Source organism: Trachypithecus francoisi, unplaced genomic scaffold, assembly GCF_009764315.1.
Source record: "Trachypithecus francoisi isolate TF-2019V2 unplaced genomic scaffold, Tfra_2.0 Contig01585, whole genome shotgun sequence".
Classification (NCBI taxonomy): domain Eukaryota; kingdom Metazoa; phylum Chordata; class Mammalia; order Primates; family Cercopithecidae; genus Trachypithecus; species Trachypithecus francoisi.
Genome location: NW_022681444.1, coordinates 3,830,159 through 3,855,873, shown reverse-complemented (window position 1 = coordinate 3,855,873; position 25,715 = coordinate 3,830,159). Strand labels below are relative to the sequence as shown.

Here is a 25,715-nt window from a genome sequence, read left to right as displayed (position 1 = left end):
GCACAGCAGAAGACAAGAAGTTGACTCTTTGAGAAGCTGACTGGAGGCGACTCAGGATTTGGGGCGTTTGCAAAGGAAAGAGTGAGTTCCAGACTAAAACTGGGAGGAAAACAAACCCTTTTGTGTTATCTCAACATTCCCTTAAAAAATATATGTGTAACATCTAAATCTTATTTTATAACTACAATGTATTGTCTCTTTTTCCTCCTAGTTGCCTTTTTCTATTTTCCTGAATCTTTGGTCTCTGGCTTTCATTATACCACCCGCTTTGGGCTGCATTCCCAAGCAACCCGACTCCGGGAAGACCCGGGCCCGGCGCGCCGGGGGCCGCTACCGGCCTCACACCGTCCACGGGCTGGGCCTCGATCAGAAGGACTTGGGCCCCCCACGAGCGGCGCCGGAGAATTCCTACCTTGTCCTCCCATGCTGTGTATGGGATGTGGGCAGTTAGGCTTCAAGCTGTTTCCATGTCTCCCTCCCTCTCCAGGTCGGGAGACTAGAGAATTCTTTTCTGGCGAAAACACCTGGCATGGGGAAAGGTCTACAGAGACCATGATTTGATATTTGAAGCCCTCTAATGAAATCTCCAGTCTCGGCCTGGTCCCCCTTAGGCCCCACCCAGGTGCCTAGAGCTTGTTTTTTTGTTTGTTTGTTTTTTTGAGATGAAGTCTCCCTCTACTGCCCAGGCTGAAGTGCAGTGGTGTGATCTTGGCCTGAGTTCAAGTGATTCTTCTGCCTTAGCCTCCCCCGTAGCTGGGACTACAGGCAAAGGCCACCATGCTCAGCTAACTTTTTTATTTTTATTTTTACTAGAGACAGAGTTTCGCCATGTTGGCCAGGCTGGTCTTGAACTCCTGATCTCAGGTGATCCACCCGCCTCGGCCTCCCAAAGTGCTGAGATTACAGGCGTGAGCCACTGCGCCCGGCCCCAGTCAGCTTCTTACACCACACTTTTAAACATGAATGACAGTCAAGAGTCACCAGGTATTTGTGGAAAACTCTATAATGAAAGCCAGAGACCAAAGATTCAGGAAAATAGAAAAAGGCAACTAGGAGGAAAAAGAGACAATACATTGCAGTTATAAAATAAGATTTAAATGTTACACATATATTTTTTAAGGGAATGTTGAGATAACACAAAAGGGTTGGAAGATACAGTTCAGAAAACCCAGAAGTTAGAATAAAAACAGATTTTTTTCTTTTTTTTTTTGACACAGGGTCTTGCTCTGTTACCCAGGCTGGAGAGTAGTGGTATAATCATGGCTCACTGTAGCCTGTACCTCCTGGGCTCAAGTGAGCCTCCCACCTCAGCCTCTCAAGTACCAGGGGCCACAGGCATGTGCCACCACACCTGGCTAATTTTTCTGTATTTTTTATAGAGACAGGGTCTCACCATGTTGCCCAACTAAGAAAATTTGTTGTTAAATAGGGTATAAAGTATGAGAAAATCAAAGAATCAATCCAGGAGGTCCAACATCCAACTATCAGAGACCAAGAAAGAGAGAAGAAATAAATCAATTCAGGAGGTCTAGAATGATGCTAATAAGTGTTCTAGAAAAAGAGAAGGGAAAGCAAAAAGGAGAACATAATCAAAAAAATACAAGAAAGTTTCCCAGAATTGAAGGACTTGAATTTCAGGATTGAAAGGTAACACTCCAGGCCAGGCACAGTGGCTCCTGCCTATAATCCCAACACTTTGGGATGCTGGGGCGAGAGGATCGCTTAAGCCCGGGAGTTTAGGACCAGCCTGGCTAACATAGGGAGACCTCATCTCTACAAATAATTTAAAAAGTAGCTGGGCATGGTGGCATGTGCCAGTGGTCCCAGCTATTCGGAAGGCTGAAGCAGAAGGATTTGCCTGAGTCCAGGAGGTTGAGGCTACAGTGAGCTGTGACCACGCCACTGCAATCTAGCCTGGGTGGCAGAGTGAGATTCTGTCTCAAAGGAAAAAAGAAAAGCAGGAAGGCAGGCAGGCAGGCAGAAAGGAAGGATGGAAGGAAGGAAACACTAACCCAATGAAAAAAGACCCACACTTAGGCATATTGTTGTGAAATTTCAGACCACATATAAAGAGAAGATCCTGGAAACTTCCTGAAAGGAAAAAGTTACACACACAGAATTGGGAACCAGAACAATATACCTTCCCGACAGCAACCCTGCAAGCTACGTGACACAAAGACTTAAAAATTATAAGAAAAAACTATTTCCAACCAAGAATTCTGAAGCTCATGTAGCTATAATTTAATTGTCCCTAAGAGTAGAATAAACACATTTTCAGATATGCAAGATAAAAAGTAAAGTTAGCTCTTACGTGTTCCTTCTCAAGATGCTACTGGAAGATATATGACTATAGCTAAACGAGGAAGAAACATCAAGAAAGAGAAAGCATGGGATCCAGGAAATGAGATCCCACAGAAAGGCAAAGGGAAAAACAGGTGAAAACTAGCAAATGATAAAAACTAAGCAATTATTAACTCTGGAAAAAACAAAAATCACACAAGAAAAGCATATATTAATAGTACACTACATGACTCAGCTATGGTCAATATTTATACAGTTTTTATATAAATATTGAGTACTCAACAAAAATTGTGATGTAACTATGTTGGAAGGATGGGAAGAGGGGGATATGTGTGATGTGGTGTAAGATAACTAAATACTCTTCTTTTTTACTAAAAAGTCAACAGATTTTCTTTAAAAATGTGAAACTAGCAGTATAAACCGTTATTTTGAAGTACAAAGGTAAATAGCAGACCAGTGAAAGCATGAAAAGTGACTGTCTTGTGGGAGAGTAAACTGAAGATATAGTGGGGACTATTGCTTTTGTTGGAAGTTCATGCTGCTATTTGACTCTAAACCATATACATGTACTTTGATACACATTTAAAAATTCAATTAGAAAAAGAAATTAGGAGGTGACTTGAAATGAGACTAGCAAGGTGAATAGGTACCAGACATGGCAGAACCTCATGGGCCATTTTAAACAGTTGCAACTTTCCCTAAGAGCAATGTGGTACCATATAGGGGTTTTCAGCAGGGGAGTGACAACGTCAGATTTGTTTTTCTAAAACAAAATTGTGTTTCCAGTTGCAACGTTCGGGGCTGACTTTCCAGAATTACGCAGGATTGACAGGATTGACCTATGGGAGATGTGTGGGCCCCCCGTGCCTTGCAAAGCTTCACATGGGTGATGATATTGAAGGCCAGGTGCAGATCAGTGGGGGCTCCATAGCAAATGAGAAACAGAGGAAGAAGAGCTAAACTTCCTACCCACCAGTGCTCACTGGCCGTCAACCACAGCATTGCTCTTGTTTCTGGAGGAAGGGCCATTGGGATCAACTCAAGAACATGGCAGAACAGAGATGCTTGCTGAATTAGTTGATTGGAAGCACAAAATTATTTTAGTAGTTGTTGCAAATTGCTTCACTTCTCCGGGTTTCAGTGTAAAACTCAATGGTAATGCGAATAGACTTGATCTCCATAGGGTCATTGCAGGGACTCAATGAGATAGATTCTGTAGAACTTTGGGCTTGATTGGTGCACCGTGTTCAATGAGTGTGCTGGGAGAAACTCATCTCCTCACTTCCGGTGTTTCCTTCCAGGAGGAGAGAAGTCCCTCTGGGTAGCACCCCTGGCCTCTGTCTGCTCCTTGAGTTCTGCCTGTGGAAGTGGGATATGCTTGGTAGGGAAGCTTGAGGGCAGGAGCTGGGTCTGGGTAGCTCAGCTGCTTCCTCTTTCATTCTCAGGAGCCAGCTGTCTATGGGAAGCACCCATTCTGGTCACCCCCCGTAAGCCATAAGTGTACAGGGGCAGGCTGGATCCTTCGGGGGAAGAAGGCCCCAGTTAGGGTGGTGAAGTTCGCATATTCAGGATAGTGTTCCCAGCTGACACATTGGGCCTAGTGCCTAGTGAACACGCAGTTGAACATGGGGAGCAAATTAATACTCAAGGACTGAGGCTTTTGAGGGGACCAGGTCATCAGATTTTTTTTTTTTTTACAGGCAAGCTGCTATTTTTATACAGGCATAAGCCTTGGCAAAAGTAGGTTGAGTTGGTTCCTGAGGCCTTAGGCTAAGAGCTGCTGCAGCCCACCCTGGGCAAGGCAGTGCCTTCCTTAGCACTGGCCACGAGGTTCTCTGAAGATGCCAGTAGGCCTCAGGGCCCCTGTGGACAGGCATTGCAGACAGTATGCTTTGATTGTAGGTAAAATAAAGTTTACCCATATATGGACTCTGTTAGTGTCTGACTGCTGTTGTAACAAATTACCACACTTAGTGGCTTAAGACAACACAACCTTCTTATCTTACTGTTCTGGAGGTCAGGAGTCCAAAAGGGTTTCACTGGGTCAGAATCAAGGAGCATAGTCACCTTGAAAATATAGGTGCATATTCACGTTCCCGCCAGAGGCTCTAGGACAGAATCAATTTCTGTGCCTTTTCCAGCATCTAGAATAAATTTCCGTGCCTTTTCCAGCATCTAGAAGCCCTCCATCTTCCTTTGCTGGTGATCCTTTCCTCCTCCTTCAAAGCCAACAGTGTAGCATCTTCTCATCTGTCTCTGTTCTGTTGTTATACCAACTTTTCCTCACTCTGAGCCTCCAGCCTCCTCTTAGAAGGACCCTGATGATTACATTTAGGACCCACTGGGGTAATCTAGCATAATCTTTCCATCTCAATATCTTTAATTTCATCACATTTTCAATATCCCTTTACCATAGCCATAGGCTCCACAGACTAAGCCATAAACATCTTTGGACAGAAACATCGTTATTCAGGCTACCATACAGATCTTTTTAAAAATTTTTTAATTTTTATGAGTACATAGTAGGTATATATATTTATGGGGTACATGAGGTACTTTAATGCAGGCACATAATGCATAATAATCCCATCAGGGTAAATGGGGTAGCCATCACCTCAAGAATTTATCCTTACTTTAGTGTTACAAACAATCCAATTATACTCCTTTAATTATTTTTAAATGTATAATAAATTTGTATTGACTATCATCACCCTGTTGTCTATATTTTTGTCCACATTAACTATCCCTCCTCTCCCCAACATTACCCTTACCAGCCTCTGGTAACCCTCCTTCTACTCTCTATCTCCATGAGTTCAATTGTTTTAATTTTTAGCTCCCACAAATAAGTGAAAACATGTGAAGCTTGTCTTTTTGTGCCTGATTTCTTTCTTTCTTTTTTTTTTGAGATGGAGTCTTACTCTTGTCGCCCAGGCTGGAGTACAATGGCACGATCTCAGCTCACTGCAAGCTCCACTGCCCGGGTTCACGTCATTCTCCTGTCTCAGCCTCCCAAGCAGGTACCTGGCTTGTTTCACTTAACACTTCATTATGTCCTCCAGTTTCATCCATGTTGTTACAGATGACAGGATCTCATTCTTTTTTTATGGCTGAATAGTACTGCGTTGCATGTATGTACCATATGTTCTTTGTCCAGTTGTCTGTTGATGGACACTTAGATTGCTTCTAAATCTTGACTATTGTGAGTAGTGGTGCAATAAACATGAGAGTGCAGATATCTCTTTGATATCCTGCCACACAGACCTCCTTTTTTTTTTTTTTTCCTTTTTTGAGATAGAGTCTTGCTCAGTCACCCAGGCTGGAGTGCGGTGGCACAATCTCGGCTCACTGCAAGGGCTCCGCCTCCTGGGTTCACGCCATTCTCCTGCCTCAGCCTCCTGAGTAACTGGGACTACAGGCGCCCGCCACTACGCCCGGCTAATTTTTTGTATTTTTAATAGAGATGGGGTTTCACCATGTTAGCCAGGATGGTCTCGATCTCCTGACCTCGGCCCATCTCAGCCTCCCAAAGTGCTGGGATTACAGGCGTGAGCCACTGCACCCGGCCCACACAGATCTTTTGTACATTAAGAGGAGGAACAATTACCTATCGCTATTATGATTTTTCAGTACAATTTATACTGCATCCAAGTTCCATGCCTTACAATACCACTTGTGAGCCTGCACCACTGTATTGCTATTGTGAGGCTGAGGTAGACAGCGGAGGGAGGCTGCCAAAAACCTCATGTCTTTCTATGTTGCCTTGTGGTACAGGGCTAAGGAGAACTGGGAATTAATGTGGCTTCCCCACAGGCTCCTGGGGTTCACACACCCCACCATATGGTCTACAGTTGCCTCTGGAATAATCATGGCCTTGGATTTAGAGATTCAACTCCAGGCTCCACTCTCAAAATAGTGTATTTTGTTAACGTAAAGAAGGAACAGGAAATCTGTTATAAAGAGATGTGTTATCATCTTAGGTTCACAGAGGAACAACTCAGTAACGTCGCAAACACAAAACATTACAAAAAGAGCTAAGGAAGCTCATACTTGAAGGACTCTGTCTCTGAGAATTAAGTTGTCCAGGAAATCAGGGTGTCTGGAGCAAAGTATGCCTCAGATGATCAAAACAGACACAGTAGAAGAAAGGAAACAGAATTAAAAACAGCTCCACTAAGCTGGAGGAAGAGACAGATTTTCTGAAGAGAAACATTGAGATCTTGGGAACAGACTGGATGGATATGAAATGGCAAATGTGATCTTGAAGGCAGAATAGACTTATAGGAAAGGGAAATAAACGCAGGCACAGCATTTGAGAAGGGGCCATGTCTAAGTTGTTACTAGACCAGAAATGGTAATTGAGGGCCACAGAAATTCACTAAGGAAGAGAAGCAAGGTCTCAGAGAGGAGACTAGAATGATTCTTCCCAAGGGAACCATATCCAGGAAACCCCTTACACACACACACGCACACACACACACGCACACACACACACACACACGCACACACACACACGCGCACACACACACACGCACACATACACACATGCACACACACACACGCACACATACACACACAGAGAGACGGGGATGGGGAGGGAGAGAGAACAAGAGAAGAAAGAGAGAAAAAGAAGAAAGAGAGAGAAAAAGAAGAAAGAGAGAGAAAGGGAGAGAAAGAGAGAGGGAGAGAGAGCACATACCATTGGAGTAAATGACAACTTTCCCCTTAGATACTGGGGCACCTAATCCCAGGAGTTACAGAAAATCCAGACAAATTTAAGAAAAGAGGAAGATCAGTATAAAATATTAGAAGCATCACTAACTAGGTGAGTTTCAAGTTGCCAGAACCACTGTAGCTGGAGATCAAGGTATTACTCAGTCCCCAAGAAATGGCCTGTTAAGGAATTAGGACCCTCTAAAGCAGTGGTTCACTGCCCTGGTTGCACGTAAGATTTACCTGGGGAATCTTTTCAACCTAGTGATGCTTGAACACCACCCCAGGCCAAATTAATCATCATCTGATGCTCTCAGGCAGGGGTGCTCCAACTTGAGTAGGCATCAGAATCATCTGGGGGGCTTGATAAAACACTAATTGCTGGGTCCCGCCCACAGAGTTTCTGCTTCAGTAGGTCTGGGGTAGAGCTTGAGAATTTTGAATTTCTAACTAATTCCCAGACGATGCTGAGGTTACTGCCTGGGGATCCACTTTGAGGACCACTTTTTCTAAGGAAAGGCACTGCAAAGATAAAACTGAATAAAGGGGGGTCAGGTAGGACAATGACAGATGGAGGCAGGCCTCGGTTCGATGCTGGATGATGGAGAAGATCTCCTGGGAAGATGATCTGATTTAGAAAGTAAAGATGGGGTGAGATATATTTGCTCAATGGATGCTTTCAGCATAGCCAGAACGTTCTGATTTTGTTCTCTCTCACTCTGGGAGATACCACAAGACAAAAACAGTGCCTTCCTGGTAGAAGGGGAACCCTGAGGGAGCATGAAACTTCAGGGACATGCCCCATGATTGCAGAATAGGACAAAGTGAGAAGCATCTTCAGGGCCTGGAACTTTCCAAGGCAAAGAAAGCCTACTCTGAGAAGCACATGGCAGAGATCTTGGTGCTCTCTAGGACGCCAGGGGAAAAGCCTACCAAAGCCGCACGCACTGCATCCATCCAAGCACCTGCTGAGTGTAACTTTGCAGCAAAAGCAAGTGTGGAGATGAAGGAGACAGCATCTGTAGCACAGTGGTTCTCAAATTTTATTGCATATTATAATTACCTGGGAGCTTTTCAACTGCTCTGTGTGTAGGCTGCAACCCATACCAAATCAGAATTTCTGGGAGGTGTTACCCAGATATTAATATTTTATAAAACTCCCCAAGGGATTCCAAAGTACAGCCAAGTTTAAGGACAGGCCCTTGCCCCTCAAAGGGTGGCCCACAAACATCACTCTGGTTACTTTGTTAGAAATGCAGAACCAGCTGGGTGCGGTGGCTCACGCCTGTAATCCCAGCACTTTGGGAGGCTGAGGCGGGTGGATTGCCTGAGGTCAGGAGTTCAAGACCAACCTGGCCAACATGGTGAAACCCTGTCTCTACTAAAAATACAAAAATTAGTTGGGCGCGGTGGTAACACCTGTAATCCCAGCTACTTAGGAGGCTGAGTCATGAGAATCGCTAGAACCCAGGAGGCGGAGGCTGCAGTGAGCTGAGATCGCACTATTGCACTCCAGCCTGGGCGACAGAGTAAGACTCTGTCTCAAAAAAAAAAAAAAAAAAAAAGAAAAGAAAAGAAAAGAAAAAGAAATGCAGAATCTTAGGTCTTACACCAGCCCACTGAATTAGAATCTGCTTTTATCAACACGCCTCGGGATCTGCGTGCACATAGACGCCTGATAAGTACTGCTCTAGAAGGCAGGCTTCTTAGCCTTAAGCACTTTCAGAGCAGAAGGCATTGGCAACAGGCCTGGGGTAGGGTTTTGAGAACACCCGCTCCAAGATGTGATGGAGGCTGTCATCAGATAGAGCCCACGTTCAATTCATCACTGAAGTTCCAGAAACAGAAGCTTCTATGGGACAGCACTGGAGGTAAAGAAGGTTACTCAAGATAAAGCCTGCCGATGGTTAACAGTGGAAAGAGGGAGAGTGACACAGAAAACTTGAGTTTTTGTTTTCAGTGTTTCTCTACCATTTGTATTTCCTAGCCGTGTGTGTGTGCATGCATGGGCACACACAATGGGGGTTAGCAAAGATGATGTTGATGGTGGGATTATGGGATATTCTTTAACATTTTCTTTATTAAAAAATCTAAAAAATGGTATTTTTAAAAAAGCAATATACGAGCAAAAGCTATGAGAAATACCAAGATGAATTTTGCAAAGTCACAATCTTAATAGGATACCTTAATATTATTGCATCGCTTAGTCTTTGTCAAATCAAGTAGGCAAAAAGAAATAAAAATATGAGAGATATGAATAATTTCATTAATAAGGTTATTTACTAGATACATTTCAAAATCAGCAATCTACAAATATAGACTATATAATCTTAACACGTTCCAGTTAGCATTTAAAAAAAAATTGGTCATTCTTCTAACCCACAAAGGAAATGCTAATAACTTTCAAAAGGTAGGAAGTTTAAGTCACAAGAGAGCAGAGAAAATGTCTGTCTCATCACCACTCAATCCTCAGAGTCTAGTACAGTGGCTATATAACTGAGTAGGTTCTCAATTAGCATTTACTGCTGGGAGAAGGCTGTATTTTCTTGTATGCAATAAAACGAAAAATTCATAACAGAAGTTTAAGCCAATAAAAAGCTTAAAGCATTTGGAAAACAAAATAAATTATTTCAAAATAGCCTTTAAAATCAATGAGATATCAATTGCAACTCAATATGATTTTTCATGGAATTTTACAAGCTGGTTCTAAAATTAATATGGAAGAACAAATGTGCATGATTTGACCAGAGGAATATTTAAAATAATCGATTTTTTGTTCTATAAGAGTCATAATTTTATAAAATAATAGGAATTAAAAGGGTGTGCTATTGGTGCTGGAAAAGGCAATTCAATTCACAGAACTGAGTAGAGTTCAGCTATACCGTGTTCATTGATTTATTAATTTAAATAAGATACAATGCCAAATGCTTGAGGAAACTATGTAGTGTTCAATAAATGATATTGGAAAAATTGTATACTATTTGGAAAGAATAAAATTAGTTCCTACCTCACACTATCCATAAGGAAAAAGTTCAACAAATTAAAATCCTAAGAGCAAAATGTAAAACAACTGTATTAGAAGAAATGTAGGAGACTTTAATATCAACTTGGGGCATAGGCAGCTTCTTAGATAAAGCACAGAAACCGAAAGCCATAAATGCAAAGTTTAATAAATTTGACTACACTATAAGTCACAATTCTGTGTGATAAATGACACTACAAAAGATTCTGAAAAATGACAAGCATGCTAAAAATATTGACAACCTATTTAAGAGACAAAGGATTAGGATCAAGATGAAAGGACTCTTACAAATCAATAAGAAAAAAAAAATCCAGCAATCTAACAGAAAATGGACAAAGGATGTGGATAGGCAATCCACAGAAAAGGAAATTAAAATGGTCACTAATCCTATTTTAAAAGATGCTTCATTTTACTAATAATCAGGGAACTTGCTGCAAAGTAAAATAAAGAGGTACTACTATTCACTCACGACCTTAGCAATTTTTTTTTAAGTTTGAATGTAATAAGTGTTGGCAAGATGGGGGTAATACATTCATACATTATAAGAGCAATATAAAGTTTGTATAATATGTACTCAAAATGGCATTCCCACTTTTAAGGGCATTTGGGCAGGACTAAGATGAAAAACTGTACACTCTATAACATATTTCCATGTCTTTGCTACCTTAGAGCAAGAAACATTGTCATTCCTAAGGCAGCTTGTACATGCTGTCTGCTGCAGCATTCTCTATAATAGCAAAACTTGGAAATAATCTAAGTGTCCATTAAACAGAATGTGGTTCAATAAACTATTTTAAATCCATACTGTGCAATACACTGTAATCATTAAAATGAATCAGATTGATACATAGATATTGACAAGAAAAGATGCTTATTACTGATAGAAAAAAGAAAGATGCAGGAAAGTGTATACAATATAATACTCTATATGTTTAAAAAATTTTCTTCTCTAAGTTCATGTATATGAATGCCTAGAAAATCTTGACGTGACATTCAATATAGGAAATAACAAACTGAGATGACGTGGTACCCCTTTTTCTCTCACCTAGAATCCTCCTAGAAATCCTGGATCAAATATTCCGTAATGCTTTCAAAGTACGGGTTCTATTTATTCCCTTACACATAAACACACACACACACACACACACATATGCACACACACACACAAACACCCAGATGATAGAAACAAAGAGGGAAGTTTTCAAAAGCCAGAACTGTAGGAGTACAAATTAAAGTTCAGTAGCTGTTCAGTGAGAAGAGTAGATATGACATAGGGCATTAATTTGGATAAGTTTTAAAACAGTGTGGAATTAAATTTCTAGACAAGGATAACGTGGACAATGTGGAAGGGAGTGGTTATCAGATCCCTGAATGGTTTGAGACAAGGGCATGAATACTGATTAACTCAGACTTTGGTCATTCAAGCGTGCATTTTAAAAATTTAAGCATACCATCCGAAAGCAGAGAAATATAACAGATGTTAAATAAAGCTTTCCAAATAATTAGGAGAAGAAAGGAGGAGAGGAAATAAACAAATCTGATTGATCAAACAGAAAGCACGAAATGAGGGGGTGAGGTGGAGGAGAGGAAGTAAGGAAAAAGGATGGCAAATAGAAAGTTCTCAAAATAAGATCAAGGAAATGTACGTTAGTACTCAAAATAAGTGTAAATGGAATAACTTTGCCAGTTAAAAGACAACGATACTTAGATTGGGGGTGGGGAAGTGAACAGGTGTATAGTGAAGGATTATGTGTCAGAAAGATTGGATTTCTTTTTTTCCTATTTTAAAGACAGGGTCTTGCTCTGTTGCCCAGGTTGGAGTGCAGTGGCACGAGCATTGCTCACCGCAGACTTGAACTCCTGGGCTCAAGTGATTCTCCCACCTCAGCCTTGCAAAGTGCTGGTATTACAGGTGAGAGCCACCATGCCCAGTGATGACTGAATATTTTTTTAAAAACTGGAAAGTGTTACGTTAGAGAAATTTAATCCAAAAACAAATTTAAAAGTTATATTAAAATCTGGCAAAATAGATTTTGAGACCAAAAAATAAAAAATGGAAACAAGGAGTAATGTTATAAGATGATAAGAAACAACCCGAAACATGTAAGAATCCTAAACTTGTATGCATCTAACAACAAATTCAAAATATATAAAGCAAAATATTTCTGGAATTACAAGAAAAAGACAAATCCACAATCATGGAGATATTTAGTGTGCTCTCTCTTATTAATACATCAAAGAGATGAAAAGTAAAACTAGTAAGGATGAGAAGATTTGAACAACACAGTTAACAAAGTTGAAAGAATAAAGTTGTTTAAAACCTTATATTGAAAATTTTGAGAATAATTAGTCTTTACAAGTATCTATGGAATAGTTATAAAAGTCAACCTAGCACTCGACCAGACTAGTTTTTAAAAATTGCGATGTCATGCAGATCATACAGTCTGATAACAGTGTAGTAAAATTAGAAATCAATTATAAGTAGATTGCCAAAATGCCCCATTAATTTAGGAAATGAAACAAAAATAAAAGTGCCATGTTTTAAAAAAATATGAGCAGCAATACTGACAGAAGAAAGTACTTTAAACAGATGGAACATCAATGACTTAAGTATCCAATTCCAGAAAAATAGAGATAAGTAAACTCCAAGGACAATGATAACAATGAGAACAAAGAAAATCATAGAAATCGATTAAATATGAAACAAATTAACAGAAGAGAAGAGAAACAAGACCCTAAATTGATTCTTTGCAAAGATTAATAAAATATATAAACTTCTAGCATGATTTATCAAGAAAAAGGCACAAATAAATAATATTAAAAATGAAAAGGGGAACAAAACTTCAGATATAATAAGTCGAAGGAGGGTGCTATGAAGAATTTTACAACAATAAATTAAAAGTTTGAACAATGTTCTAAGATAAATGGAATTTATAAAACTGACCCAAGAAGGGGTTGCTTGAATAGATCTACAACCATTAATAAAATTGTATCAGTATTTTAAACTATAACCACAAAAACAAGACAAAATAAAATTACTAGGTATAGATGATTTTATAAGTGAGATATATCCAAACCTCAAGGACTAGAAAATCTTTATCCTGTACAATATGTTCTAGTGAATAGAGAGAGAAGGAAAGCGCCTTATCATGTTTTATGAAGCTGATGCAACCTTAATACCAAAACAGAGAAGGAGACTGCTAGGATCGCCTGCTCTAGCACAGTTACTTATGACCACAGAGGCAAAGATCCTTAACAAAGTATTAGTGAAACAAATTGAGTAATACATGAAAAATGGAAGAAAACATTATAACCAAGTAGAGATTATTTGAGGAATGAAAGTTTAGTCTTAAAAAGTACTTACATAGTTAACCCAGTAACATATGAAAAGAAAAAAACCATATTATCAGCTCAGCAATTGTGGGAGAAAGCAAGTGACAAAATCGAGTGCTCATTTATGAAACGTTATCTGGGGAAGAGAGAGGAACATGCCCGGTTTCATAAGGGGTATTGTATTAGTCTGTTCTCACACCGCTATAAAGAACTGCCTGAGACTAGGTAATTTATAAAGAAAAGAGGTTTAATTGACTCACAGTTCCCCATGACTGGGGTGGGGGAGCGTGCCTCAGGAAACTTACAATCACGGCAGAAGGCACCTCTTCATAGGATGGCAGGAGAGAGAAATGAATGCCAAACGACTGAGGAAGCCCATTATAAAACCATCAGATCTCGTCGGAACGGGCTCACCCTCACGAGAACAGTATGGGGGAAACTGCCCCCATGATTCAACTATCACCACCTGGTCCTGTCCTTGACACGTGGAGATTATTACAATTCAAGGTAAGATTTGGGTGGGGACACAGATCCAAACCATATCAGGTATGTATAAAAAAGTTACACTATACATACTATCTAGTTGTGAATAGCAAAAAGCATTCCTATTAAATGCAAAAATAAACAAAAATGGGTGTGGTGGCTCAGGCCTGTAGTCCCAACACTTCGGGAAGCCAAGGCGGGAGGATTGCTTGTGCGCAGGGGTTTGAGGCCAGCCTGGGCAATATAATGAGACTGTCTCTATTTAAAAATAAAGAAGAAGGAGAAAAAAACAAAAACAAAAAAACAAGTAAAACTGATTGCTATGACCACTTGTATTCAATATTGTACTGGACAAACACAATTAATAAGGCAAGATCAATACATGGATTAGAAAGGATAGAAGTGTCATTATTCCCAGGTAAAAATACCCTTGCTCACATTTGAAATAAGTTTTCAGGAAATCTACCAACAAACTATCAGAAAAATAGAGTTTGCCAAGCCCAATAACTACAAATTCCATGTACAAAAATTGATTGCATTCCTCTATACCAGCAACAAGTCATTTAAAAATGTAATTTTTAAAAAGATTCCACTCACAAGATCTAAAGATATGCAAGAAGTTTAAAAAGAATATCCTGCAACTTCTTTGAAGGATATAAAAGACTTCTTTGAAGGATATAAATCCATGGATAAGTCACCTTAATGGCTGTGAAGACTCAATATCATAAATATGAAAATTTTATCTAAATTAATATATAGATTTGATGCAGTACCATTCCAAAACAAAAAGAGAGTTTTCTCTTGAACTTGATAAGCTGATTTCAAAATATGTTTGCAATCACAGAGAGTCAAGAAGAGCTATTTTTTTTATAAGTGTGTGTATCGGCCTATGAGTTCAGTGATAGGTTCTCCTGCCAGCTAAGAAAATGGAGTAATTTAAATAATGTGGCATTAGTGCCAAGACACACAAATAGGTCGAAAGAACATAAAAGAGTCTGGAAACCGACCCATGTGTATAAGGGATTTGCACAAATGGTGAGAACACAATGGAGTATTTAATAAGTGAGGCTGTAATAAATAATCAAGGAGTAGTGGAATTAGAATATCACCTTCTGAAAAAGCCCTAATGAAGCGATGGATCCAGAGAATAATCTCCTATGGTTGCTAACATCCCAAAAATGTGATTTTAGATATTATATCTTTTACTGATGGAAGTACACAAAATCCTGTCGGAAGTGCTCCTACCAGACATCAAACCTGAATGTGATCGAGTCGCTAGGCTGACTGACTGACTGACTGACTTTCAGCTTACAGGCAACACAAGGGCAGATGAACACGTTACAGGATACCAGAGAATACAATCAGGCAAATCTAGAATGTGGGACTCTGTACAGAACAAGCAGTCCAGTTTCTTAAATAAAGAATTTTCAAGAGGAAAAATGAGAAAGGAGATACTTACAGATTAAAATACATTTAGGAAACATCCAACCAAATGCAGTGGATGGACTTTATTTGGTTTTTGATTAAAACAAACTGCAAAAAGAAAATGATATAATTTGTAGAAATTTGTTTATTGATATAAAGGGGTTGTTTTTTGATTTAATAGTGTTATGGTGGTTAGATATCTAAACTTTTAAAGGTTCATGCTAAAATATTTACAGGTGAAATTGTTTGATGTCTGGATTTCCTTTGAAATAATTCAAGAGAAGGAGTATTTGGAGGTAGAGGTGAAATAAGATTGGCTGTGATTTGATCATTACTGAAGTTGGGTGATGAGCGCATGAAGTTTATGATCCTATTCTCTCTTTATACTTTGGTGTATGTTTGACATTTTCTAAAATTAAACAAAGGGAGAAAACAATGCTGGGGTGATTTATTCACATAGAAAAGATAAAATTAGATTCCCACCTTATTTTGTATAAAAAATAAATTCCAGGTAGATTAAAGACTAATTTGCAAAATTTTGAAACTTTTATAAAAATAAATATAGGAACACATGTTTAGAACATTGGGATGGGAAGGATTTGCTAAGTAAGATAGAAAAAGCACTACATCATAAAAGCAAATTGATACATTTTAGTACCTAAAAATAAAATATTTATGTAGAATAAACTTATCATAAAGTGAAAGACAAACCACCATCTGGGAGAAACTATTTGCAACAAAATATTAGTCTCCACAATATATAATGAACGTTTACAAATCAATAAGAAGAAAAATGGGAAAATGGGCAAAGGCTCTAAACAGAGAATTCTAAGAGAAAATCCAAATGGTAAATAAAAGTGAAAAACTCTGCAAACTCACTGGCAATCAGGATAATGAAATTAGAGCAACAAGGAGATACATTTCACATCTATCAATCAGCAAAACTTAAAAGCTGATGATACCTAGTGATGGAGAAGATTCAGGGGAACAAGAACTCTTGCTGGTGGGAGGGTAAACTGGTGCAACACTGGAGATATTCTGGTAGTATTGGACTAATCAAGACGAAGGTGCACCTAACTTGTGACTTAGCAATTCCACTTACATGTATCTCCCCTAGATAAATTTTCCCATGTGCCTAAGAGACATGAATAAAAATGTTTCTCATGTACTGCATGAAATAGTTGAAAAAGAGAAACAATACTACAGTACCTTAAAAAGGAAATGGAAAAATATTCAAGCAATAAAATACTAGCAAGCAGATACAAGGAATGCACTAAATCTTTATGTATCAACATGAGTAAATATAAAAATCAGATTTTAAAAAGATATGAAGAGTATGCCACTGTTCATATAAATTAAAAAAACACCAAACGACTTGTATACACTGCCGTGGATATACACTTATGCTGTAAGCACATGGGAATGACATCCACCAACTCTAAGAGAGTGGTATTCGTGGGGGAGGCAGAGTGAGAAAAGAATACGAGAGGGATAGGTATGGCAAAGTGTTAAATGATAACGCTGAAATGGGTGTCTGTCATCACTTTCTATACTTTTTTTGTATATTCAACATATTTCATAACTAAAATTACTTTTTAAAGAAAACGCACTGATTTAACTCTCCAGACATTACCTTGTCATACGTTAATTAAAGATGAGATGATTTTTCTATCTGGGAAACCCCAGATAATTAACTGAAAAATACTTAGAGCGAATAAGAAATCGTGGTTACCCCAAGAGTAGACTTACTGAAGGGCTTTCACTTTCTACTCTTCTAAGTTCTTTGCATTTTAAAATGATAAATGGGTAGTACTTTTATATCCAGAAAACAATAATGATACTTTCATTTTGGAAATTAAATAAAATGGAGGGGTAAAAAGTCAAAAACTAATATGATTTGGTAAAGTAGCAGTTTATGAAATAAATATGGCAGGAATAAAAATGTATAAAGTAATATTGGGATAAAAATATAACTCAAAAAACCAACCCAAATTATTAAACAACTAAAACATATGTGCAGACCTATGTGGGAAGAGCCATAAAACTTTATATGAAAGGACACTTGAATGAATGAGAAATATCTGAGAATCAGCAAGAAATGTTCCGGAATGAGAACAGTGGACTGCAGATCTTCTGCAGATGTTAATTCTCCCCCAATTAATCTAAGAATTTTTGAAACTCCAAGTAACACACATGGAATTTTATTCTAAAACTCATCTGGAAAAATAAGTGGATTAAGACAACAGCTTTGGAGGGCCACAGATCATTGCAATGTCTGAGATACTTTGTCCCTCAAGAAGCAATTTTTGCTCTCTTGGGGGCCATATCACACCCTTTGAGAAATGTATGCATTGCAGCCTTTGTACATTCCCCCCTCTTGGGGTTGCTCTTATTCTTTTCAATTTTCAGGAATGCTTCATTTGTTCTATGGGTTACAAATAATCCCATCCAGTTTGCAGTTTCTTGGGATTTAACTTCTTATGATTTTTGCTTTACAAATGTTAAAAAATGTAGCCGAATTTACAAATCTTCCTATGGCTTCTGGGTGTTTTTTTTGTGTGTGTCATATTAGAAAGTTCTTTGCCATTCCAAGATTATAAGTACAGTCTCCTGTAGCTTATGGTTTCATTTTCCATGTTTAAATATCTGAGCCACCAGAATTTATTTTGATCATTTTGGGGTGTTTGTTTTAGAGAGACAGGGTCTCACTCTGTTGCCCAGGCTGCAGTGCAGTGGCACAATCATAGCTCACCGTAACCTCAAACTCCTACCACTTCAGCTCCCTGAGTAGCTGGGACTGTAGGTACACACCACCATGCCCTGCTAATTGTCTTAGTTTTTGCAGAGATTGGGGGGTGGTCTCCTTGTGATGCACAGGCTGGTCTCGAACTCCTGGCCTCAAGGGATCCTCCCGCCTCAGCCTCCTAAAGCGCTGAAATTACAGACATGAGCCACCAGGCCCAGCCTGGAATTTATTTTCATGTAAAATACAAAGTCTAGGTTCAACTTTTTCCCCCCAGATGACTGCTTGGTTATCTCAAGATCTATTGTTGAATGATCAATATTCCCCTCCCCATCCCGATTTTAAATGCCGCCTCTATCATACATTAAACTACCGTTGACATCTGTGTATGTAAGTACTGTGCCATTACTGCACTGTTTTACTTATTACAGCCCTACAATGTGTTTTATTATCTGGTGCACTATTTTCCCCTAATTTCTTGGCATTTAAGAATTAGTTTCTTATTTTGGTTTGTTCATTTTTATCTGAACTTTAGAATTGGCTGGTTTCATCATACTATACAGTTGGCATTTTGATGGGATGCTGATACATTGTAAATTAATTTAAAAAGAACTGACATATTCATACTGAAACTGCCTACCCAAGAACATAAAATAACTTTCCATTGTTAAAGTCATCATGTGTGGTCCTCAGTAGTATCTCAAGGCTTTATTCACTTATCTATTACACATTTTTCATTATGAGTATCTCATTATGATAAAATCCTGAATATTTTATCTGATTATGATAAAATTACTAAATATCTCATTATGATAAAATACTGAATATGTGCATATGGGTATGAATAATACATGTATACTCTTGATTTTCCTTTTAATTTTGTTGCCAGCTACATTATTGAACAATCTTACTGTTTATAACAGTTTTTTAGTTGAGTCTCTTGGGTTTTCCAGCTATACAATCATATCATCTTCAAATAAAGATAATTTAATATCCCACTTTCTTATTTTCATACCTCTAATGTCTTTCTTTAATTGCATTGGTTATTTATTCCAGAACAACGTTAAATAATAGTCCAATAGAGTAATATTGGACATTTTTGTTCTATCCTGACTTTAATGGGAATGCTTGTAGTGTTTTTCCCATTAAGCATTAAGAATAAATTATTTTTTTCCTAATAAAAGTATCAACTAAGGCTTATGGGTTGAGATGAATCTATTTTATATGCTAAAGAAATAACTATTTCTTTCTATGTTATTAAATGTCTTAAAAATTAAGAATATATATTGGATTTTTTCAAATGCCTTTTCAGTGTTTAGGAGATGATTCTATGAGCCTTCTCCTTAGATCTATTAATATGATGAATTATATTAATAGATATTTCCCAACATTTTATCATGAAATTTTTCAAACGTATACCGAAGTTGAAGGAATCTTACAGTGAACAAACATATATACCTACCACCTGCATTCTACCATTAACATGTTACTATACTTACCTTATCACAGAATAGATAATAGACTTTAAAATATTGATTTTAATTGATCTTAAAATATTGAACCATTCTTGTATTACTGTAGTAAACTTCACTTGGTCATGGTATATTAGTTTTATTTTGTTTTGAAGTACTGCTGTATTTCCTTTACTATTTTAATTTGGACTTTTGTATTAATCTTCACAAGTGTGTTTTTGCATGTGGGCTGTATGTGTGTGTCTCTTTGTTGGGTTTTGGGGGTCAAATAGTTTTGTCTCACAAAAACAGTTTAAATATCTTTTTAAAAATAGGCACTGGAAAAATTTAAGTACCATTGGAATTACCTGTTTCTTAGATAATTGATAAAATTCCTCTGTAGAACTGTCTGGACACGTTTATTTTCTGAGAAGACGGATAAATCTCCACCACCATTTTATATTTCCTCTATGGTCATTTGTCTGTATATTATTTCTTTCTCTTCTGGAGTCAGTTTTGATAAATTATTTCTACCTAATAAAAGTATTGATTTCTTCTAGTTTTCAAATTTATTTACATAAAGTTGAGCCAAGTATCTCTTACAATGCTTATAATTGTCTCTTTATTTGTGTTTATTTTCCAATTGTCATTGTTATTTTGTGTATTTTTATTTTCTTATTTTTGGGTTAGGTTACCAAACCACTGATATATTCTTTTTACCCCCAGAGTATTAGCACTTGGATTTAGTGGTGCTATATTTTTTCTCTTTTCTATTTTACTGGTGTCTGCTTTTCTTTTTATGATTCCTTCCTTTTGGTTTTCTTTATTTTTTTCCCCCTAATTTCTTAGGTTAAATACTTAGAGCATTTTAGCTGATTCTTTCTTAATCATAAATATGACATCAAAGGCTATGAATTTTCCTCTGAGTGCTCAAAAGCTATGAATTTTCCTCATAGATCTAATCTTCAGGATTTTCACTATTATTATTTTCTAAACACTTTCCAGTTTGGGGTTTAATTTCTTCTTGATCCAAGAATTGTTTGAGAGTTCTAAATTTTACAGATAGAATTTTTTGTGTGTGTTTGGGTATTAGAATTAATTTTTAGTCTTACTGTGATCAGAGAGTATTGTCTTATTATTCCTATTGTTGTTGTTTTCTTTTTGAAGTAATATATGATCAATTTTGTGAATCAACAGAAGCACTAGAAAGGAAAGTATAGTCAGTATTTTTTTTTTTTTTTGAGACAGAATCTTGCTCTGTCACCTAGGCTGGAGTGCAGGGTGCAATCTCGGCTCACTGCAACCTCCGTCTCCTGGGTTCAAGCAATTCTCCTGCCTCAGCCTCCTGAGTAGCTGGGATTACAGGCACGTGCCACCCTGCCTAGCTAATTTTTGTATTTTTAGTAGAGACGGGGTTTCACTGTGTTGGCCGGGCTGGTCTCGAACTCCTACCTCGTGATCTCCCTGCCTCGGCCTCCCAAAGTGCTGGGATTACAAGCATGAGCCACCACACCCGGCCTATAGTCTGTATTTTTTATGATTAGTCAACGTGATTATATGAGACTTATCTCATTAGCTATGTTTTTAGGTCTTTTTTATTATTATTTTGTACGTACATGTCATGAACTTAGAGAAGTGAATTAAAATCTCCCACTACTAATGTGTTTCTGTTTCTTCTTTTATCTCCTATTAGTACACAGATGTGCATAACTATGTTTTCATTAAGAGTTGTAGCTTTTGACATAAATTGTTCACCTTTGTATATCATCTTTTTTAAAATGTCCGAGAATACCGTTGTGTCACAATTTATTTAGTTACATTCTATTGTTAGGCATTGAGGTCTTCTCAATTTTTCTTCCACTTGAAGGAATCCTGTTAATTCAAAAAGGGCAAATGGTATTTCATCACTGTTTTGAGTTGCATTTCCCAATTAGTGTTAAGATTTAACACTTTATATTTGGCGATCATTTGCATTTATTTATTTATAAATTATTAATATTTATAGTAGCTAATAGTTGGAAATAACCTAGATGTTCAACAATAGGAGGTTGGATAAATAAATTTCAGTATATTAAAATGATGGAATGATAATTATTTATTGTACTTTATATACATTATATCATTTGATCTCTATAACAGTCCTGTAAGGTCATTATTACAATTTTTATCTGATTTGAAGATTAACAGATTTTCATATATCAAGATACATAAAATTGATTGCTAGTGTGTCTAGTTTAATTAGCTGTGTCTTTTTCTCTTAATGGTAGCAAAAGGTAATTCTTACAATTGATTCCATATTAGATTCAACAAAATGTAGCATTTCCCCTGTTTCATAATAATGATACTGAATCTCCTAGAAGCATGTAGATCAAACTGTTAAAATGATTCTCTCTGTGTGGGAAGATTATAATAAAATTGTATTTTGTTTCCTTTTGCTTGTCTATATTGTATGCTTTCTTCAATATGTACATGCAAGTTTCATAATAAGAAAAAGTAGAATTGCTTTAAAAACATGAAGAAATAAAATTAGATTTCCAGTTCACATTATTCACCAAAATTAATTCCACATAGTTTACAAAATTAAATATAGCAAGTGAAGGAATTCTAGTCATACTGAGATTGTGGCAGCAGCATAGTTTTTAATTACACCAAAATTTTTCCTGAAAATCAATAGAACAGCAAAAGGGAAAAAAAAAGCCCACAGGCAATCTCTTTAATGAAACTAGATGATGAAGATTCTCTGTAAACCCCAGTGTTAGGGGCAGACATGGCCAAACTCCTGGGAGTACCAGGAAGTACTGGACAGGGTAGCAGCTGTGAATCAGGAGCACCATAAGTGAAGATAGACTGTTGAAATGAAGATAGACTGTTGAGGGACACTCTGAACCACAGAACCCCCAAAATCTCTAAAGAATTTACATACTCCATCCAGAGCAGGCTCTGGGCAAGCAGATCTGAGAATCCCTGTCAACACTGGGATGTGGCTCCCTAAAATGCCAGTTAGGGGTAAGTTCAAAAAAGGTGATGCTGAAGGATGAATTATATGAGGGGTCTAAGTCCTGAAGGATTTAATCCTTATCCACAAGACTCATTCCAGAAGTTTAATATTGAAATAAAATGTCTAGAAAATAAATCCAACAGGGAAGGAAGCCTAGGGGTCAGTGAGAGAAAAGGTTCAGATAGTAGGAAGGAAGTCTTCGAGAGCAGATTTTGTCATATTGTAATAGCAAATTTAAAAATAAAAGTCTAAAACAGTGCTGTCCAAATGAAATATGATGTGAACTGCAAATGCAAGCCATAATTTTATGTTTTCTAGTAGTAACTACTACTTAAGAAATGAAAGCAAACATGTAAAATTAATTTTAATAATATATTTTATTTAATCTAGTATGCTCAACATGGTATCATTTCAACATGTAATGTATTGGTCTGTTTTCATGCTGCTGATAAAGACATACTTGAGACTGGGAAGAAAAAGAGGTTTAATGGACTCACAGTTCCATGTGGCTAGGGAGGCCTCATAATCATGGAAGAAGGCAAGGAGGAGCAAGTCATGTGTTACATGGATGGTGGGTGGCAAAAAGAGAGCTTGTGCAGGGGAACTCCCCCTCATAAAACCATCAGATCTCATGAGACTTATTCACTATCAAGAGAACAGCATGGGAAAGACCTGCTCCCATGGTTCAATTATCTCCCACTGGGTCTCTCCCAAAACACGTGGGAATTCAAGATGAGATTTGGGTGGGGACACAGCCAAACCATATCAAGTCATCAACAAAAGAAGTATTAATGAGCTATTTTACTTTTTTCCATACTGTCTTTGGTATTTTATATATCTCAATTCAGATTTGACACATATTAAGTGCTACAAGTGGCTAGTGGCTACCATATTGGACAACGAAAATTTAAAGCTTAGAGCATTACCTTGAAGAGTAAGTCCCATAGCACTCTGGGAAACCCAGGGCTAGAGGCAGTATGCCTTTTTGACCCAGGCTTAATTCTGAGAAGCTAAAAAGCAGTTGCATAGAGAGACCACCATTTGAGTGTTTCATAATAATAATAGAAAAGGTAAAGAAAGCCATCTGGCCCATCTCTGCCCCTTCTATAGAAGCTTTCTTCTAAGAATCCAGGAAAAATCAGCTTTTTAAATTTAAGAAACAACAACAAAATACAATCTAACTCCAAGTAATAGTTTTTACAAGAAAGAAAAGGAAATCAAAATAAACCAAATACTATTGTGATAGACAACAAGAACATATGTGGACACAAAGCTAAATGAGCTGAAAGCAATTACAAAAATAAAAGAAGCTTTGAAAGAACAGCACACACCAGAAAGAGAAGAGAATGGAAATGAGATGGCTCGACAACAGGAGGATTTCTAAAATTCAGATAGAATTGGAAAACAGAGAGAAAACAATATTTTTTTCAGAAATGAATATTAAATTAGAAGAAACACAAGGGTGAGTAAACATCTCCAAAGAACAGTAATAAAAATAGAGAAAATAGTCCAGGTGTGGTGGTTCACGCCTGTAATCTCAGTACTTTGGGAGGCTGAGGTGGGTGGATTGCTCGATCTCATGAGTTCGAGACCAGTCTGGGCAACATGGTGAAACATTTTTGTATTCTAATGAAAATACAAAAGTTAGCCAAGCGTGGTAGCCCACACCTGTATTTCAGCTACTAGGGAGGCTGAAGTGGGGGAGGTTGCAGTAAGCCAGGATGGTGCTACTGCGCTCCAGTCTGGACAATAGAGCCAGATCTTGTTTTGAAAAGGAGAATAGAGAAAATAGAAAAGTGAGGAAGATCAAACAGAAATAAAGAGATAACAAGGATTTGAGAGAAAGTGATAGATACAGAAGTTAGGCAAAGGAGATCCAACATACATATAATTCAAGACTCTAGCGAATAAAGCCTAAACAACAGAACAGAATACATATTTTAAAACCGAATTTTAAAAGGTATTTCTTGAAATATAAGAAGGTTTAATCTCAACAGTGAAAGGGTACATTCTGTCCTAAGAAACTTAGCTTAAACTGGTCAACACTGAGACTTTGCTTGGTGATATTATGGTTCCTTAAAGACAAAATGAAAATCCTTTAGGCATGCAGGTTAAAAACTCCAAGTTATTTCTGAGAAAAAGAAAATCAGAATGGAATCAAGATCCTAGACAGTAACATTCTATGTTTTAACAATAGAGTAATATTTCAAAGATATTTAAGGAAAGAAAATGGGCCAAAGATTTTGTATCTGGGCAAACTGTTCCACAAATATGAAGGCTGCCAACCAACCAGTTATGAACATGCAGGAACCCAGAGAATATTATTTTCGTGAGACTTTGCTAAGGAGAATAGTAGAGAAAGATATTTAGACAATTAACAAATCATTGGATTTATAAGTTTTGTGGTCAGTATTGAATATATTTAACTGAAAACCTAAAATGAAAAGATAAGGATAAAGGTGATTGAGATGGTTTGGCTGCGTTCCTACTCAAATCTTATCTTGAATTATAGCTACCACAATTCCCATGTGTTGTGGGAAGGGGAGGTAATTGAATCATGGGGCAGGTGTTTCCTGTGCTGTTCTTGTGATAGTGAATACGTCTCATGAGATCTGATGGTTTTATAAGGGGGAGTTTCCCTGAACACACACTCTCTTTGCCTTCTGCCATCCATGTAAGATGTGACTTGCTCCTCCTTACTTTGTGCTATGATTGTGAGGTCTCCCCAGCCATGTGGAATTGTGAGTCCATTAAACTTCTTTCATGTATAAATTACCCAGTCTCAGGTATGTCTTTATTAGCAGCATGGAAATGGACTAAGACAGTGATAAATCTATATGTATCTAATTCTGGGTCCCAGTAGGAAGTAGAAGGCACATTGGCAAAAAGAAAGTCTATTTACAAAGGGATGACTGACAAAGATAGGATTCAGGGACTATCAGGAATGGTGCACTAACCCCGGGCCTACCACTAGATCCCAAGGGATGAGAGAAGTGGTTTTTGGATCTAAAGTCAACTGGGCTGGGTGCGGTGGCTCATGCCTGGAATCTCAGCACTTTAGGAGGTAGAGGCAAGAAGATCACTTGCATCCAGGAGATTGAGACCTGCCTGGGCAACATTGCAAAACCCCATCTTTCCAAAAAAATATAAGAATTAGCTGAGCATGATGTCATGTACCTAATGGTCCCAACTACTTGGAAGGCTGAGCCAGGAGGATCGTTTGAGCCTGGAAAGTTGAGGCTGCAGTAA

At 37.7% G+C, this 25,715-nt stretch overlaps 1 long non-coding RNA gene across 1 annotated transcript; it reads right to left on the bottom strand.

Moving 5' to 3' along the window:
• Positions 1 to 259: 259 nt before the first annotated feature.
• Positions 260 to 25,011, bottom strand: LOC117070702. The gene is made up of 4 exons (XR_004432015.1): positions 24,983 to 25,011; positions 8,657 to 8,660; positions 2,312 to 2,320; positions 260 to 408 (listed from the first exon to the last, which is right to left on the bottom strand). It is a non-coding gene; the product is annotated as an uncharacterized LOC117070702 (long non-coding RNA).
• Positions 25,012 to 25,715: the final 704 nt, after the last annotated feature.